Below are 20762 nucleotides of genomic sequence, written 5' to 3' on the forward strand. Positions count from 1 at the left end.
TCTCTACAAAAGATACAAAAAATTAGCTGGATGTGGTTGTGTGCGCCTGTGGTTCCAGCTACTCTGAGGCTGAGGTAAGAGGTTGTTGCAGTGAGCCGAAATCACCCCACTGCACTCCAATCTGGACAACAGAGTGAGATCTTGTCTCAAAAAAAAAACAAGAAAAGAAAAAAAGAGTTAGCTGGGAGAAGAGATATTCCAGGTAGAGGAACATTTATTCTTTAATTCATTTAACACATTTAGAGCATACATAGAATCAGTACTTTGTGTACCTCGTTTAATCTTAACCTCATGAGGTAGCTTATTATTATTTCAAATGTAAGGAATCTGAGCTTGAGAAAAGTAAAATAAGTGATGACATCTGGAGTTGAGTCCATATCTGTATGTCTTCAGAGTTCATATATTTTTCCTGCCCTGCGATTCACATAAAATGAAACAAATTGTGAAAAATCTGGAACTGCTGCTTCAGCCAGAGAAGATGTTTAGTCAGGCATTATCATGACATACATGTTATTGTGTAATGGTAATGCCCGTTTTCAGTTCATACCCAAGTTACTTCTCTTGCTAAAAAATAAAACAAAAACAAAACCCACCCCATAAACCCTCACTCTGCCCTGTTCCCAGAGACCACTGGCCAGAAGTCTCTGAAAATAATCAGAGCTGCAGCACTAAGTATGGGCTAAAGGGGAGGCAAAATCAGGCCCACAGTTCCCGGTGTCTTTAAAGAAGCACAGGAGGAATAATAGCTTTGGGAAGAAAGATAATGAATCTACTTTGAGACCTGTGTGTAAGGGATTGATGGGATATGCAGGTGCCTATGACCAGTTGGAAATACAGAATAGGACCTATATTACATATTGACCTTGGGAGAGAAGTTAAGACATAGAATATTCTATAATTTTTTTTAAAAAAAAGATAGTTGCAGTAATAAGATTGGAAAAGAATTCCAAAGTTTATATCTTAATGGGACAAGAAGAAAACTGAAGAAGAAAAGGACTATAAAATAAAAAGACTGACTTGTTATATGGCTTATTGAAAGTCACTGTATCATAGATCATGATATGCATCAAAGATCATGTGAAAGGGCATGTGGTGGGTAGAAATTTTAGAGTGTCTCAGCATGTTCGTGAGATTTGGGTTGGGCAAGTTATGAGTTATGAGAATATTGAAGACAGGAAGTACCCAATGGTTAATTACAATGTTTTATATTGAAATTTCCTTTAATATAGAAACTTTCATATCCCATAAACATTCATAAATAGAACCATCAAATAAACAATATATAATGTAATCATAGCTTTGCCATTGGTTGGTCTCAAGCTTTACTCTAAGATACAATATGTGTCTTTTAAATTCCAGTACTGAAAAATTTACAGTAATTACTGATGGGGAGTGTATGATAAAGATAGTTTCAAATTTTGGTTATGATAAAGAATTTTTAGTTTTCCTATATAACTGTTAAATTTCACTATTATTCCACATCAATAACTTCACAGATGAGACTTCATTTTAGAGGTGTTCCAGTGGATATTATTTTGGAACATTGTAACTACTGGAAACTTATTTTGGATAATCGTTTAAAAAAACACAGGTGTTTAAGAAAGAACACAGTAGAATTATTAGTGGACTGGAAATCAGTAAATTGGAATATTTAAAAAGCAAGACTTTAATTTTTTAAATTATGTGACAATTTGTAAAAATTTTAACTTCACCGAAAGATCAAATTTTAATGGTAACAAAACTGTAAATATCTGTCACGCCAGACCCCATTCACTTCAGTATGGATGGCACCAGGTTCAAGAGGCCAAATAGAGACCCAGAGCCAGCAAATGAGATACTGGGTTTGTTGAAGGGAACTTATGTACAGAGCAGTACAGTGGCAGTGGGCTAGACAGGAGAAGTGCCACCATGTGCAGAAAGCATGCAGTTTAGATAGTGCTTGCACTTAACACCCTCCCCCTAGCAACCTCCATCTGGCAACCTTCATTTGACCCAAAACAAAGGACCTCAATCTTCTGTAAGGCCCACGTTCCACAGGATGGGATGGGGCTCAGATGTTCTCATAGATAAGGATGAATCTCTGGGTTGGCCATGATGGGAAGACCGAACCTACATTGAGGTGTGTCTGCCATACAGGGTCATTCTCAGGATATGTTTATGTTTTGCTGTCTGGTGTGTCTGCCATACACCATCCACAGGCATACTTAACAATTTGATTCTACAAAAATTAAATTACACACATCTGAATTAAGTACAATCATTCTCCTTTATTTTTGCAAACATTATTGATAGTTGATGATGCAGATTTCATAGTCTTTCTCCCAGCATTTTACACTAGATTGGAGCATCAGTTAACTTACTGACAGTAACCAAGGATATGATGCCTTATTAATTTCTAAAGCTATAACTGAAGTTAGCAACCTCAAGTAGATGCCCCTTTCCTGGCATTTGCCTGCCAAGTTCTCCATTTATAAATGTACTAACCATTTAGAATTTTGTGAATATTATCTTCACTTTCCTTTTGAATGAATATGTAAATGGAAGTGCCATGTGCAAGTTAACTGAGAGAATTTTTACTGAGTAGGAAAGTTATGATTACATAAGAGTAGGGGGGAAAAGTTAGGTGTAATTTGCCTAATGTTGGAGGAAAGCCTGTTGACCCCTCTGCAATCTTTCCAGCCTCATTATACTGTTGAGTGGAAAAGTCCACATTTGTTACAATTACTTCCTGCAGTTTACATTGTGATGCTCTCTTTAGGTTAATATATTTTAAAACACAAAAACTAGAGGTTACTCATATTAAATAATTATTTATGGGAAATGAAACCACATTTAGCAAATACAGTTTATGCATAAAATAACAAAAACCAGTTTTGGTGGGATGGTAGATTAGAGGTACATTTTTGAAACTTAGCTTGGCTGTGTTTAACAAAATTTAAAACGCAGTTCCCTTGACACAGAATTTCATTTAAATGTATTGAACCTATTCCTTATTGAAGACTGTTCAGTGTTTTTGCTATTACAGGTGTTTGTACTAGAAAATTTGTAATATCAAAAAAGCACAAAACAGTCTTCAATAGGGGACTGATTATGTAAAAAGATTATGTAAAAAGGAGATATATTGGCATGTACATCTATGCAAAGATGTCCAACTTACATTAATTAAAAATTATGATTTTGCATGGTATGATTTTATGTTAAACTGGATGTAAGCATGAGCATGTTTTATATATGCATATTTCTGAAGGACATATAAGAAACAACAGACCTTAACCTCAAGAGATTAACTGGGATTTGACTGGAGGGGGAACTTTCACATTTTACCTTATACTCTTTTGTGCTGTTAATACATTTTTAAATAATATATATTATTTTATAATCTTTAAATAATAAAAAAATTAAAAACAAAAGCATTAAATTGGCTGCAGTACTCCTACCCTCCAAAAAACTCACCAAGCCGTTAAGTGATTTAGCCACTGTATAACCAGTATAGAGGTGTAGTGGATTTTTGTTTTTATAATAGTACCTTTATCCAGAATATATTTGGAAAAATTGTTGTTTTTCTGAATAAAGAAATTAAAGTATTGATGCTTTCATAGGAAGAGAAGTGCCATATTATTTTTTAAAGTTGTATTACAGTTGAAAATTACTGTAATTTATTTGGTATATTGGTAAATTTTGAGCTTTGATAATCAGACAGTGGGATACTAGACCGCTGTAGTATTAGATTAATAGGTCATCTTTTGAAATCTTTAAAATTAGTTCATTTTATATAGTAAATGAGAACATTTACTGAATTTATGTATACATTCTGAAGCTTGTTTGATTTTTTCAAATGTCTGTAAAATATAAATTTTAGCATATGTGTTGAGATATATTTGTGTATATATACAGATATGTATATCTACAAAAATTTGTACAAATGTGAAGTATATGTTATATATAACATGCAAAATAAAATATACTCTATTTTGTTGAATCAGCAATGACTAAGTATTACTGTAGGAAATTTTTAGATGTGGTTTCTTTTTAACAGTATAGTTTTGAAGTATAATCATTTTAATAACATTTATGCTGGTACTTTAAAATATTTTTATTTTACCAGAGCTGTGTTTTAGACTCTTAGTTTAAATTAAAACCAATATATAGAAATAAATATTAGAATAATTATTAATCCCATGGAATTTAAAAAATTCTGTTATTTATGAATTCCAAGCCAAATATCTGATTCATGTTTTTATTACATATCAGTTTTACTCCTATAAGACTTTGTAATTGGTAGAAAATTCATACACATTTAAAGAGCAGTATGCACAAAAGAGATGCATATACTAGTAGAGATAACCATGTAGTAAGAAACAATGGATGTTTTTGTGACTTTTATATAAAACTAGCCTATGGATCATTTTCCCTGTGAACTTTTTCCCTGATAATTTTTCTCCTGACATCATAATAATGAAAATAATAAAATTTTAGAGGCAAGCTTTAAGAGCATGTACGCCCTGCCTAATACAGCTAATAAAACCAAAAAACTTACCCATACTATATACTGCAAAAATTCAATGACAGTTTTTTTATTTTGAGTGGTCAAATTCGTGTAGAAGCATACACCCTGAATTGCACAATTCAGTATCCCTGGGCAACTTGTTTCTGTATCATTCATATTCCCAAATGTACTCTGGGCTATAAGAGTGGGCTGTGAAAACCTAAAAGTTATATTTACTCTTATGAAAAGACTTCCTTTTTTTATGTTTGCCTTCTTTCCCCATGTACAAATTCTTTAAAAATACAGTACATCTTAAAAGACTAACCTGAATATAGTGTGGACTCTTCTAGAATTTTTATTCCACTTTCTTCTGATGCACAGAATGAATAGTATTTGCTTTATGAGTCAGTAAACAATCTTTAAGAACAAGGAAGGCCTGAAGCCCATTTCCCCTCCTTTTGATTATATCCAAATACCCCATCCACTGATGCCTACTTAAGAACACTCTGAAATATGTTGTCCTCTTTGCATGATCTCCATTTACTAGACCAGTTATTTTCCTCATTCCTCGTCAAAGCATGAACTCAATAACTGATTAAGAAAACAGTGTTCTTAGTGTGAAAGAAAAAGATAATGATGTTCATAAGGTGATGGAAAGCATATTTAACAAGAAATAATGAGATCTGAATTACCATTTGAGCTCTGCAAGAAACTTGATAATTTTCTTTTGGGCAAGTCAGTCTCTAGGTTTCCTTTTCTCCTCAGTGATATTAAGGATCGGTCTGTCTCTAAATTTTCATATAACTGTATATTTCTACTTCTATATTATTTTTCTGTTAGTTTTATCATGCTATTGGTGGAAATAAAGATAGTCTATACAATTTTATTTTTTATGCAAATACATTTTTAAAAGTGCGTAAATTTTTAAAATAACATACTTAAACATAAGAGTGAGCTTTATGCTAAGCAGACCTAAACAAAACATGACTATCATTAGAAAACTAACTCTCTTTACTTCAGTATTGACCGCTTTTCTTGGGACAGTGATTTCTGTGAATATTAGCATCAGGTAATGTGTCACCTTAATCAGTATTCATTAAGTACCAACAGTTTACCTTCTGAGGGCTCTTTCTTTAAGGTCAGTTAAGTAAAAATGTTAAAGCCAGTTATTATGAGGATTTCTGCCATGTAATAGTCAAATTATTTTATACTTTGCCTCTTTTTGATTAAAAGTAGTAGTCAAAGATGTCGAAGCCCTCAAAGGTGATTTTGAACATGAAGTGCTGGAGCTACCCAGGCAGCAATCAGAAACAATTAGGAAAAATGTACCAAATGCTTCATTCTTTCTCTAGGCTGCATGGCAAATTACATTTAATATTTCAGGCTTGTTGCATTTTAAAATAAGGCCTCCAACTAAGCAATTTTCAAGACAACTCCAATCAAAAGATATTTCTTAAAATTTTCTTATTGCTATAGAAATGAAAAGAGTGATTGTCTATGTTGATTAGCCTTGAAGATTGCTTTGGGAAAAATTTGGTAATTCTAGTACCATTACCATTATAATTTACAATCTGTAAAGAATTGAATACTACATTGACTACCAGGATAGTTTAAGGCTTCCTTTTTATCTCCTAATTTTATTCTACTACCTTAACATAAAGAAATCCTTGTAATATGTATTTAATGCATATATAATTTATTTTTATCATGATTCTTGAAAATTATTCTCAATTAGATCAAACAAAAATCAGCCATAGAGCATAATAAATATGCCTGAAATATTTATTGATGCCTACTATGTGCCAAATTTTGTGCTAATCAACTTGGCAGATAGAGATGAAAAAGAAAGATTTAACTTCAAAGAGCTTTCAGCTTAATGGCTAGGAAATTCACAATAAAAAGAAATGAACAAAATAAGAAAAATTTAGAGCCAATTGCATTTCAGTTATGATGAGTTGTGTATGGTTGATACAATTTCATTTTCTTATGCCAAATGCTAAATAGAGGTTACAGTTACCTGATATGGCAAAACCTGGCAAGTTAGAAAAGTGCTCCCATAATAATGCTTTTATGCTTAGAAAGAAAAATTATAATGGAATGAAATTACATTACACTTGGCAATGTATAGAAAAATGTTTAAATACCAAGAAAGACCTTTATTCTGGCAAGGAGATTCATTTCTTATGGACTTCTGATTCAAAGACCAAGTTTTTAATTATTTTAAATAGTTTTAAAATAGCTAAAATGTACCAGCTGTCTTAAACTAGAAAACAAAATAAGATTCAGTGATAGTGAGGATTCAGTAACACGGCATTCTCATTTATTCACTCATGAACTCAATTAGTGAACATTTATTGTGTGTTTACTAGGTGATAGACAATTTGTTAGAGGACTAGTGATGAAAGAGTACCAGTACCTCTATGGGCCCCACTGGTGAGAGTGCTGAAGTAATACACATCTATATGATCACTTTGAAAATGAATGTATTCATATTTATCAGCAACTCTAAAAATGTGCATACTTTTAACTGATTAATACTTTTCTATGCAAAGGATTCAAAAGAAGTAAAGATTTATGTACATATGTATTGCATGTTTCTAATATTAGAAAATTGGAAGCAACTTGAATGTTCTATAGTTCAATGATTAAGAAAATTATAGTATTTCCCCTTGGTTGACTATAACATAAACATTAGGATGATAATGATAATGGCTTTGTAATGCCATGGAAAATGCTTAGATACATAATATGAAGAAAATCAAAATTTTATAAACTATTAAAATTCTATGAAAATATACAAATGACAAAACTTGGAATTTTACAAAATGATAGTTGTATTTGCATGGAGGTGTTCCAGATGATCATCTCATTGTGTTTTTGAAATATCATGTACTATTTAACAATGGTTAATAAAATATTTTAATGTATAAAAGTCCCGAATGGCATACAACCTTTATGCATTGCTGATGAGAATGTAAAGTGGTGTAGCTGCTGTGGAAAACAATATGATGGCTTCTCAAAAAGTTAAACATAAAATTACCGTATGATCCAGCAGTTCCACTTCTAAGATATCCAAAAGAATTAAAAGCAGGAACTCTAATAGATACTCATATACCCATGTTCATAGCAGCATTATTCACAATAGCCAAGAGGCAGAAGTAAACCAAGTATTCATTAACAGGTGAATGGATATGCAAAATGTATATACATACAATGGAATATTATTTAGCCTTAATAAGGAAGGAAGTTCTGGCATGTGTTGCAACATCGATGATAAACATGGTTTTTTTTTGTTTTTTTTTTTTTTTGAGACAGGGTCTTGCTCTGTTGTCCAGGCTGGAGTGCAATGGTGGGATGCTCACTGCAGCCTCAACCTCCTGGGCTCAAGCAGTCCTCCCACCACAGCTTTCCAAAGGCCTGGTGTTATAGGCATGAGCCACTGTGCTCAGCCCTGGATGAACCTTGACAACATTATTCTAAGTGAAATAAGGTATTCACAAAATTATTGTACAAATATTGTATGATTACACTTATATGATGTATCTAGAGTAGTCAAATACATAAAGACGGAAATTAAAATGGTGGTTTCCAGGGACTTGGGGGAGGAAGGATGGGGAGTTATTGTTTGATGGGTACAGAATCTCAGTTTTGCAAGATAAAAAGAGGCCTGGAGATGGGTAATAGTGATGGTTGCATATCAATGTGAATGTACTAAATGCCACTAAACTGTGCACTTAAAAATAGTTAAGATGGTAAATTTTATGTGTATTTTACAACAATTTGAAAAATAAAGGTTAAAATGGTAGATTTTATGTTTAGTGTATTTTGCTATAATAATAAAAAATTTTTAAAGTAGTTCAGAAGCTGTGGATGGATTTCTATATATGTATAAGAAGTTGAAAAGGGGACAATTTATAGAGTAAGAGTATAATAATAGTACAATGAAAAAAAAAGGAAATGCATAAAGCAGTTTCAAAAAGAATTCCGAAGATAAATATCACCAAATTATATTCTGTGTTAAACTGAAATGCGTGATTTGAAATGTTTTGCGCAAGTATTTCTCCTGCCTTTTTTTGTCTAAGCTCATGACTATAGGTGGTAGTAGAAAATGTATTGTTAGACTGAAATGAACTTTGAATGTTGTCACAATTTTAGAGGTGAAAGAGATGCTTGCTATATTAGAGTTCTCTAGAGGGCCAGGACTAATAGGATAGATGTATATATAAAGCAGAGTTTATTAAGGAGTATTGACTCACAAGATCACAAGGTGAAATCCCACAATAGGCCATCTGCAAGCTGAGGGGCAAGGAAGCCAGTCCAAGTCCCAAAACCTCAAAAGTAGGGAAGCCGACAGTGCAGTCTTCAGTCTGTGGCCGAAGGTGTAAGTCTAAGAGTTCAAAAGCTGAAGAACTTGGAGTCCAATGTTTGAGGGCAGGAAGCATCCAGCACAGGAGAGAGACAAAGGCAGGAAGACTCCACCAGTCTAGCCACACTGGCAGCTTATTAGATGGTGGCCATCCAGATTGAGGGTGAGTCTACCTCTCCCAGTCCACTGATTCAAATGTTAATCTCCTTTGGCAACACCCTCCTGGACACACCCAAGAACAATACTTTGCATCCTTCAATCCAATTAAGTTGACAGTATTAACCACCACACTTGCTTTAGAGGTAAGACACCACAGGTTCAGATAAATTAAGATTATATGGATATGTAGTGAGAGATCTGTCTAGAATGGATCCTTTGATTTTTATTACAGTATTATTTAGACTTTGTATTAAGCAGGCTAGATTCTAATCTTTTAAAAAATAATGAAACATTCAATTATTTCTTCTCTATTAGGAAATTCCTATATTTTTTAATTTAAAAAATTTATTTCAATAGTTTTGGGGGTAAAGGTAGTTTTGTTACATGGATAAGTTCTTTAGTGGTAAAGGAAATTCTTAAACATGAATTTCCTGTGGTATAGTTTACAGCTATGTCTTTTACTCATGCTTTTGATGTTTTTTATATTCTCAAGGAATTGTTAACTTCACAGCTGTCTTCTCAAAGCATTGTTCCTTTGATTCTAAGAGAGGTTGCATTGTCTTAGCTTTTAAAAATAATCTACATTATGAATTGTTGTTCAAATATCTTTCCTATCCCACTCTTATCTTGAACTGTATTTCTTCAAATATTTGTAACTGTGGGACTCAAAAAAATGATACTGACCTTATTATCTCCTAGATCTTATGCATTGCATAAAGTCAGACTACTTGGTTGCAAGTGACCGAAATTCAACTCCTCCAAAAAGGATTTATTGGTTCATGTAATTGGAAAGTGCAAGAGTGCATCTTAAGGCAAGAGTGCATCTGGAAACTCAAATACTGCTGTCAAGACTGTCTCTCCAACTCTTTGTTTGCATTGCTTTATTCTTCTAGAGTCTTTCCTAGTGGCAGACAAATGGCTGCCAGACAAACTCAAATCTCCCAGTTAAGCAATCGCAATGGAGGAAATAAACCAAATAACTCTCTACCGATGTCCATATCTCAATTTCAGGTTCTGTGTTCATGCTCCTATGATTAGCAGCCCCAGCACTAATGCATAGAGGAGATATTTCCCAAAGGATTCTGAAGAAAGGGGGGTGGGAACATTAGGCAGAAAAGAAGAACAATTCCCATAGTCTATTATACCAATGTTTCCCCACTTCATAGTGAAACAACTTTTTAAAAACTTCTGGATACATTACAAATTAATGTTTCTGTCCATTTAAAATCATTTAATGTACTACATGTTTGTCTCTTTTTAGCTGTGCAGCATTTGAATCCCTGTCCTTTCTGGAATTTGCCACTGTGAGAGTCTTAGTGGGAAGGCAGGCCACATCCCCCATCACAGATGTTAAAAAATACATATGCTTTTATTTATTTTTTTGCTGTGAAGGTATTATTATTGTTATATTTTTTATTATACTTTAGTTCTGGTGCAGGTTTGTTACATAGGTATACATGTGCCATGGTGGTTTGCTGTACCCGTCAATCCATCATCTACATTAGATATTTCTCCTAATGCTATCCCTTGCCCACCACCCCACAACAGGCCCCAGTGTGTGATGCTTCCCTCCCTGTGTCCATGTGTTCTTATTATTCAGTGCCAACTTATGAGTGAGAAAATATGGTGTTTGGTTTTCTGTTCCTGTGTAAGTTTGCTGAGAAGGATGGTTTCCAGTTTCATCCATGTCTCTGCAAAGGACATGAACTCATCCTTTTTTAAGACTGCATAGTATTCCATGGTATACATGTGCCACATTTTCTTTATCAAGTCTGTCAGTGATGGACATTTGGGTTGGTTCCAAGTCTTTGCTATTGTGAACAGTGCTGCAGTAAACATACATGTGCACATGTCTTTATAACAGAATGATTTATAATCCTTTGGGAATATACCCAGTAATGGGATTGCTGGGTCAAATGGTATTTCTGGTTCTAGATCCTTGAAGAATTGCCACACTGTCTTCCACAATGGTTTAACTAATTTACTCTCCCACCGAAAGTGTAAAAGCATTCTTATTTCTCCACATCCTCTCGAGCATCTGTTGTTTCCTGACTTTTTAATGATCACCATTCTAACTGGCATGAGATGGTATCTCATTGTGGTTTTGATTTGCATTTCTCTAATGACCAGTGATGATGAACTTTTTTTCATATGTTTGCTGGCTGCATAAATGTCTTCTTATGAGAAGTGTCTGTTCATATCCTTCACCCACTTTCTGATGGGGTTGTTTTTTTCTTGTAAATTTTTGTAAGTTCCTTGTAGATTCTGGATATTAGCCCTTTGTCAGATGAGTAGATTGCAAAAATTTTCTCCCATTCTGTAGGTTCCCTGTTTACACTGATGATAGTTTCTCTTGCTGTGCAGAAACTCTTTAATTTAATTAGATCCCATTAGTCAATTTTGGCTTTTGTTGCCATTGCTTTTGGTTTTTAAGTCATGAAGTCTTTGCCCATGCCTATGCCCTGAATGGTACTGCCTAGGTTTTCTTCTAGGGTTTTTATGGTTTTAGGTCCTATGTTTGAGTCTTTAATCCATCTTGAGTTAATTTTTGTATAAGGTGTAAGGAAGGGGTCCAGTTTTCGTTTTCTGCATATGGGCTAGCCAGTTTTCCCAACACTGTTTATTAGATAGGGAATCCTTTCCCCCATTGCTTGTTTTTGTCTGGTTTGTCAAAGATCAGATGGTTGTAGATGTGTGATGTTATTTCTGAGGCCTCTGTTCTGTTCCATTGGTCTATATATCTGTTTTGGTACCAGTACCTTGCTATTTTGGTTACTGTAGCGTTGTAGCATAGTTTGAAGTCAGGTAGCATGTTGCCTCCAGCTTTGTTCTTTTGGCTTAGGATTTTCTTGGTTATACAGGCTCTTTTTTGGTTCCATATTAAGTTTAAAGTAGATTTTGTAATTCTTTGAAGAAAGTCAATGGTGGCTTGATAGGGATAGCATTGAATATATAAATTACTTTGGGCAGTATGGCCACTTTCATGATATTGATTCTTCCTATCCATGAACATGGAATATTTTTCCATTTGTTTGTGTCCTCTCTTATTTCCTTGAGCAGCGGTTTGTAGTTCTACCTGAAGAGGTTCTTCATATCCCTTGTAAGTTGTATTCCTAGGTATTTTATTCTCTTTGTAGCAATTGTGAATGGGAGTTCACTCATGATTTGGCTCCCTGTTTGTCTATTGTTGGTGTATAGGAATGCTTGTGATTTTTGCACATTGATTTCGTATCCTGAGACTTTGCTGAAGTTGTTTATCAGCTTAAGGAGATTTTGGGCTGAGACAATGGGGTTTTCTAAATATACAATCATGTCATCTGCAACCAGAGACAATTTGACTTCCTCTGTTTCTATTTGAATATCCTTTATTTCTTTCTCCTGTCAGATTGTCCTGGCCAGAACTTCCAATACTATGTTGAATAGGAGTGGTGAGAGATGGCATCCTTGTCTTGTGCCAGTATTCAAAGGGAATGCTTCCAGCTTTTGCCCATTCAGTATGATACTGGCTTTGGGTTTGTCATAAATAACTCTTATTATTTTGAGATACGTTCGTTCCATCAATACCTAGTTTATTGAGAGCTTTTAGCATGAAGGGCTGTTGAATTTTATCGAAGGCCTTTTCTGCACCTATTGAGATATTCATATGGTTTTTGTCATTGTTCTGTTTTGTGATGGATTATGTTTATTGATTTGCATATCTTGAACCAGCCTTGCATCCCAGTGATGAAGCTGACTTGAACATGGTGGATAAGCTTTTTGATGTGCTGCTGGATTCGGATTGCCAGTATTTTATTGAGGATTTTTGCATCAATGTTCATAGGGATATTGGTGTGAAATTTTCTTTTTTTGTTGTGTCTCTGCCAGGTTTTGGTATCAAGATGATGCTAGCCTCATAAAATGAGTTAGGGAGCAGTCCTTCTTTTTCTGTTGTTTGGAATAGTTTCAGAAGGAATGATACGAGTTCCTCTTTGTACTTCTGGTAGAATTTGGCGGTGAATCTGTCTTGTCCTGGGCTCTTTTTGGTTGGTAGGCTATTACTGCCTCAATTTCAGAACTTTTTGGTCTATTCAGGGATTCAACTTCTTCCTGGTTTAGTCTTGGGAGGGTGTATGTGTCCATGAGTTTATCCTAGATTTTCTGGTTTATTTACATAGAAGGGTTTATAGTTTTCTCTGATGGTAGTGTGTATCTCTGTGGGATCAGTGTTGATATCTCCTTTATCATTTTTTATTGTGTCTGTTTGATTCTTCTCTCTTTTCTTCTTTACTAGTCTAGTTAGCGGTCTATTTTGTTGATCTTTTCAAAAAACCAGCTCCTGGATTCATTGATTTTTGAAGGGTTTTTCATGTCTCTATCTCCTTCAGTTCTGATCTTAGTTATTTCTTGTCTTCTGCTAACTTTTGAATTTGTTTGCTTTTGCTTCTCTAGTTCTTTTAATTGTCCTGTTAGAGTATCAATTTTAGATCTTTCCTGCTTTCTCTTGTGCACATTTAGTGCTATAAATTTCCCTCTAAACACTGCTTTAGCTGTGTCCCTGAGATTCTGGTACCTTGTGTCTTTGTCCTCATGGATTTCGAGGAGCTTATTTATTTCTGCATTAATTTCGTTATTTACCCAGTAGTATTCAGGAACAGGTTGTACAGTTTCCATGTTGTTGTGCAGTTTTGAGTGAGTTTCTTAATCTTGAGTTCTAGTTTGGTTACACTGTGGTCTGAGAGACTGTTTGTTATGATTTCTGTTCTTTTGCATTTGCTGAGGAGTGCTTTATTTCCATTTATGTGGTCAATTTTAGAATGAGTGCAGTGTGGTTCTGAGAAGACTGTACATTCTGTTGATTTGAGGTGGAGAGTTCTGTAGATGTCTGTTAGGTCTGCTTGGTCCACAGTTGAGTTCAAGTCCTAAATATCCTTCTTAGTTTTCTGTCTCATTGATCTGTCTAATATTGTCAGTGGGGTGTTACAGTCTCCCACTATTATTGTGTGGGAGTCTAATTCTCTTTTTAGGTTCCTAAGAACAGCTTGCTTTATGAATCTGGATGCTCCTGTATTGGGTGCATATATATTTAGGATAGATAGCTCTTCTTGTTGCATTGATCCCTTTACCATTGTGTAATGTGATTGTCTTTTTTGATCTTTGTTGGTTTAAAGTCTCTTTTATCAGATACTAGGATTGCAACCCCTGCTTTTTTTTTGCTTTCCATTTGCTTGGTAAATATTCCTCCATCCCTTTATTTTGAGCCTATGTGTGTCTCTGTCTGTAAGATGGGTCTCCTGAATATAGCACCCCGATGGGTCTTGACTCTTTATCCAATTTACCAGGCTGTGTCTATTAATTGGGGCACTTAGCCCATTTACATTTAAGGTTAGTATTTTTATGTATGAATTTGATCCTGTCATTATGATGCTAGCTTGTTACTTTGCCCACTAGTTGATGCAGTCCCTTCATAGTGTCAGTAATCTTTACAATTTGGTATTATTTTGCAGTGGCTGGTACAGGTTTTTTCCTTTCCGTATTTAGTGCTTCCTTCAGGACCTCTTATAAGGCAGGCTTGGTGTTTACAAAATCTCTCAGCATTGAGGCTTGAGTAGGTAAACAAAGCAGCCAGGAAGCTTGAACTGGGTGGAACCCACCACAGTTCAAGGACGCCTGCCTGTCTCTGTAGGCTCCACCTCTGGGAATAGGGCATAGCTGAACAAAAGGCAGCAGAAACTTCTGCAGACATCCACATCCCTGTCTGACAGCTTTGAAGAGAGTAGTGGTTCTCCCAGCACGGAGTTTGAGATCTGAGAATGGACCGACTGCCGCCTAAAATGGGTCCCTAACCCCCTGAGCAGCAAGGCTGGATCAACGTACGCAAATCAGTAAACATAATCCATCATGTAAACAGAACCAAAAACAAAAACCACATGATTATCTCAATAGATGCAGAAAAGGCCTTTGACAAAATTCAGCAGCCCTTCATGCTAAAAACTCACAATAAAGTAGGTATTGATGGGACATATCTCAAAATAATAAGAGCTATTTATGACAAACCCACAGCTAATATCATACTGAATGGGCAAAAACTGGAAGCATTCCCTTTGAAAACTGGCACAAGACAGGGATGCCCTCTCTCACCACTCCTATTCAACATAGTGTTGGAAGTGCTGGCCAGGGCAATCAGGCAGAAGAAAGAAAGAAAGGGTATTCAGTTAGGAAAAGAAGAAGTCAAATTGTCCCTCTTTGCAGATGACATGATTGTATATTTAGAAAACCCCATCGTCTCAGCCGAAAATCTCCTTAAAGTGATAAACAACTTCAGCAAAGTCTCAGAATATAAAATCAATGCGTAAAAATCACAAGAATTCCTATACACCAATAACAAACAGAGAGCCAAATCATGAGTGAACTCCCCTTCAAAATTGCTTCAAATAGAATAAAATACCTAGGAATCCAACTTACAAGGGATGTGAAGGACCTCTTCAAGGAGAACTACAAACCACTACTCAACGAAATAAAAGAGGACACAAACAAATGGAAGAACATTCCATGCTCATGAATAGGAAGAATAAATATTGTGAAAATAGCCATACTGCCCAAGGTAATTTATAGATTTAATGCCATCCCCATCAAGCTACCAAGGACTTTCTTCACAGAATTAGAAAAAACTACTTTGAAGTTCCAATGGAACCAAAAAAGAACTCACATTGCCAAGACAATCGTAAGCCAAAAGAACAAAGCTGGAGTCATCATGCTACCTGACTTCAAACTATACTACAAGGCTACAGTAACCAAAACAGCATGGTACTGGTACCAAAACAGAGGTACAGACCAATGGAACAGAACAGAGCCCTCAGAAATAATACCACACATCTACACCATCTGATCTTTGACAAACCTAACAAAAATGAGAAATGGGGAAAGGATTCCCTATTTAACAAATGGTGTTGGGAAAACTGGCTAGCCATATGTAGAAAGCTGGAACTGGATCCCTTCCTTATACCTTATACAAAAATTAATTCAAGGTGAATTAAAGACTTAAATGTTAGACCTAAAACCATAAAAACCCTGGAAGAAAACCTAGACAATACCATTCAGGACATAGGCATGGGCAAAGACTTCATGTCTAAAACACCAAAAACAATGGCAACAAAAGCCAAAATTGACAAATGGGATCTAATTAAACTAAAGAGCTTCTGCACAGCAAAAGAAACTACCGTCAGAGTGAACAGGCAACCTACAGAGTGGGAGAAAAGTTTTTCAATCTCCCAATCTGACAAAGGGCTAATATCTAGAATCTACAAAGAACTTAAACTTACAAGAAAAAAATCAAACAACCCCATCAAAAAGTGGGTGAAGGATATGAACAGACACTTCTCAAAAGAAGACATTTATGCAGCCAACAGACACATAAAAAAATGCTCATCATCACCGGCCATCAGAGAATTGCAAATCAAAACCACAAGGTGATACCACCTCACACCAGTTAGAATGTCGATCATTAAAAAATCAGGAAACAACAGGTGCTGGAGAGGATGTGGAGAAATAGGAACACTTTTACACTGTTGGTGGGACTGTAAATTAGTTAAACCATTGTGGAAGACAGTGTGGCAATTCCTCAAGGATCTAGAAGTAGAAATATCATTTGACCCAGTTATCCCATTACTGGGTATATTCCCAAAGGATTATAAATCATGCTGCTATAAAGACACATGCACACATATGTTTATTGCGGCACTATTCACAATAGCAAAGACTTGGAACCAACCCAAATGTCCATCAATGATAGACTGAATGAAGAAAATGTGGCACATATACACCATGGAATACTATGCAGCCATAAAAAAGGATGAGTTCATGTCCTTTGTAGGGATGTAGATGAAACTGGAAACCATTCTGAGCAAACTATCGCAAGGACAGAAAACCAAACACCACGTGTTCTCACTCATAGGTGGGAATTGAACAATGAGAACACTTGGACACAGGATGGGAAACATCACACACCAGGGCCTGTTGTGGGGTGAGGGCATGGGGGAGGGATAGCATTAGGAGATAAACTTACTATAAATGACGGAGTTAATGGGTGCAGCCCACCAACATGGCAGATGTATACATATGTAACAAACTTGCACATTGTGCACATGTACCCTGGAACTTAAAGTCTAATAATAAAAACTAAAAATAAATTTAAAAAAAAAATTTCTCAGCATTTGCTTGTCTGTAAAGGATTTTATTTCTTCTCCACTTATGAAGCTTAGTTTGACTGAATCTGAAATTCTGAGTTGAAAATTCTTTTCTTTAAGAATGTTGAATATTGCCCCCCCACCCCTTTCTTCTAGCTTGTAGGATTTCTGTAGAGAGACCTGCTGTTAGTCCGATGGGCTTCCCTTTATGCTGGCTGCCCTTAACATTTTTTCATTTCAATCATGGTGAATCTGACAATTATGTGTTTTGGTGCTGCTTTTCTTTGTGGTGTTCTCTGTATTTCCTGAATTTGAATGTTGACCTGTCTTGCTAGGTTGGGGAAGTTCTCCTGAATCATATCCTGAAGGGCATTTTCTAACTTGGTTCCATTCTCCCCATCACTTTCATGTATACCAGTCAAATGTAGGTTTGGTCTTTTCACATAGTCCCATATTTCTTGTAGGCTTTGTTCATTCCTTTTTATTCTTTTCCCTCTAATCTTGTCTTTATGCTTTATTTCACTAAGTTGATCTTCGATCTCTAATATCCTTTCTTCCGCTTGAACAATTTGGCTATTGATACTTGCGTATGCTTCACAAAGTTCTTGTGCTGTGTTTTTCAGCTCCATCAGGTCATTTATGTTCTTCTCTAAACGGTTATTAGCAATTCCTCTAACCTTTTTTCAGGGTTTTTTGCTTCCCTGCATTGGGTTATAACATGCTCCTTTAGCTCAGATGAGTTTGTTATTATCCACCTTCTGAAGCCTACTTCTGTCAATTCGTCAAACTCATTTTCTGTCCAGTTTTGTTCCCTTGCTGGCAAGGAGTTGTGATCCTTTGGAGGAGAAGTGTTCTGGTTTTGGGAATTTTCAGCCTTTTTGTGCTGTTTTTCCCTCATCTTCGTGGATTTATCTACCTTTGGTCTTTATCTACCTTTGGTCTTTGATGTTGGTAACCTTCAGAGGGAGTTTCTTTTTGTTGATGATGATGCTATTCCTGTTTGTTTGTTAGTTTTCCTTCTAACAGTCACACCCCTCTGCTGCAGGTCTGCTGGAGTTTGCTGGAGGTCCACTGCAGACCCTGTTTGCCTGGGTATCACCAGCGGAGGCTGCAGAACAGCAAAGATTGCTGCATGTTCCTTTCTTTGGAGGCTTCATCCCAGAGGGGCACCCGCCAGATGCCAGCCAGAGCTCTCCTGTATGGGGTGTCTGTCTACCCCTGCTGGGAAGTGTCTCCCAGTCAGGAAGCACAGGGGTCAGGGACCCACTTGAGGAAGCAGTCTGTCCCCTTAGCAGAGCTTGAGCACCATCCTGGGAGATCTGCTGCTCTCTTCAGAGCCAGCAGGCAGGAATGTTTAAGTCTGCTGAAGCTGCGCCCACTGTCGCCCCTTCCCCCAGGTACACTCTCCCAGGGAGATGGGAGTTTTATCTATAAGCCTCTGACTGGGGCTGCTGCCTCTCTTTCAGAGATTCCCTGTCCAGAGAGGAGACAGTCCGGTACAGCAGCTTTGCCGAGCTGCAGTGGGCTCTGCCCAGTTCGAACTCCTGGCAGCTTTGTTTACACTGTGAGGGAAAAACTGCCTACTCAATCCTCAGTAATGGTGTACGCCACTCTCCCCACCAAGCTCGAGTGTCCCAGGTTGACTTTAGATTGCTGCGCTGGCAGCGAGAATTTTAAGCCAGTGGATCTTAACTTGCTGGGATTCATCAGGGTGGAATCCACTGAGCTAGACCACTTGGCTCCCTGGCTTTGGCTCCCTGGCTTCAGCCCCCTTTCCAGGGAAGTGAACGGTTCTGTCTTGCTCTCATTCCAGGCACCACTGGGGTATGAAAAAATAACTCCTGCAGCTAGCTAGGTGTCTGCCCAAACAGCCTCCCAGTTTTGTGCTTGAAAGCCAGGGCCCTGGTGGCATAGACACCCAAGGGAATCTCCTGGTCTGCAGGTTGCAAAGACTGTGGAAAAGGCCTGTATCTAAGCTGGAATGCACCGTTCCTCAAGGCACAGTCCCTCAAGGCTTCCCTTGGCTAGGGGAGGGAGTTCCCTGACCCCTGTGCTTCCCGGGTGAGGCAACACCCCACCCTGCTTCTGCTTGCCTTCCATGACTGCATACACTGTCTAACTAGTCCCAGTGAGATGAGCCAGGTACCTCAGTTGGAAATGCAGTAATCACCCACTTTCTGTGTTGATCTTGCTGGGAGCTACAGACTGGAGCTGTTCCTATTTGGCCATCTTTCCAGCCACCCCCTGCTTTTCTTTAATAACTAAAGTTGTGGCGGGCAACCTAAGTTTAGCCATCTTATTCCTGGGCCTTTCAATGTAGAACATGGGAAGCAAAGAAGCAGGAATATTTAGAATTCATTTTGATGGCAACAGGAACATCAAGGCCTTATTGCACTCATCTAGTGGCACCCATGCCTGGGGCAGTAGCATGGCACTGGCGCCATAATTAAGGTGATCCTGTGGCATGATACTATCTGGGGTATTGGCCGCTACGGTCCCCTTGTTCTCATTCTATGAGCCTGGTTTCCCAGCCTTTCTGTTCTGTGAAGTATCATATGAGCTATATCCCAGAGTAATTTCTTTTGCTGCAACAAAAATCACTGTGTGATACACTCCGCTAATAATTTTTAGCCAAGATATTTTGAGGTACAATTATTTTCTTTAAGATGCTAATAATTGGTGAATATAAGTATGATTTCTTTTTCATCTTAAATGTATTTAACAGCTTCAAATTCTAGAGTTTATTCTTTCATGACCCCCTTTTTATACTGACATTAAACCACTTCCAGTGACTTTCTTTTATGATTCATTCAGAACTAATTGCTGCCTTCATTTTGCCATTATCTAGTTTATGCTCTTCCATAAAATCTACTTTTGTTCTTTGCTTTTTCATTTCTTATTAAGTTGTATCTTTCTGCTATAATTTTAGTACCAAAGTCCTTCAAATCTCTTTTCTGGGAACATTTCTGTATCAGTTAGGATTAGGTTGTACTTCTTGTAACAGAGAAACCATAATAACAATGGTTTAATAAGATATAAACTTATTTCTTGCCATATAAGTTAATTATTCCAGGGTTAGAATGGCGGTTCTATGGACTAGTGGGACAGTCCCATTTATTATGCCGTCATCTCTAAGGTTTTTTTCCTCCCGGTCCAGCCAGACTTCCTCCATCATAATCTTGTTCCAAGCTACAGTATGAATAGAAGGGAACTTTTTCTTCCTTTCCTTTTTAAGAAGACTTCCAGTAAGTTTCCATATGACACTACCACATATAAGTCATTTGCCAAAACAAAGGGCCACATTTAACTGCAAGAGAAGCACTATTCCTAGCTAATAATCAGGGTTCTTTTACTAAGGGAGAATGACAGAACAGGCCCGGGAGGCAATTGGCTCTTTCCTCCACAATTTCTACTTCTTTTGACTATCTCTAAGTAATTTACCATCTTTCTAGATAAAACAGTTTATTTTGTGTTTTAGGACTACTTTGTAAATTTTTAGTTCAACTAATAAAAGTTTAGTTCAACTAGTAACAATTTGGAACAAAAATAGTGGTCCTAATGCAATACATATTTTATTTAATAATTATAC

General features: G+C 36.6%; 1 protein-coding gene across 3 annotated transcripts in view; it reads left to right on the plus strand.

The window, feature by feature from the left end:
• LOC126958986 (uncharacterized) overlaps positions 1 to 20762 on the plus strand; it is a 38636-nt gene that overhangs the window by 2138 nt on the left and 15736 nt on the right. The window contains exons 1-2 of one of the 3 annotated variants that reach the window (XR_007727423.1): positions 7379 to 7976; positions 9711 to 11144. The exons of 1 other annotated variant lie outside the window; for it this stretch is intronic. The gene's annotated coding sequence lies outside the window, so the exon portion shown is untranslated. Of the gene's footprint in view, positions 1 to 7378; positions 7977 to 9710; positions 11145 to 20762 lie in introns of those variants that run through there. One more of the 3 variants, XR_007727422.1, reaches the window with a different exon arrangement.

The sequence above is a fragment of the Macaca thibetana genome, chromosome 7, assembly GCF_024542745.1.
Source record: "Macaca thibetana thibetana isolate TM-01 chromosome 7, ASM2454274v1, whole genome shotgun sequence".
NCBI classification, from domain to species: domain Eukaryota; kingdom Metazoa; phylum Chordata; class Mammalia; order Primates; family Cercopithecidae; genus Macaca; species Macaca thibetana.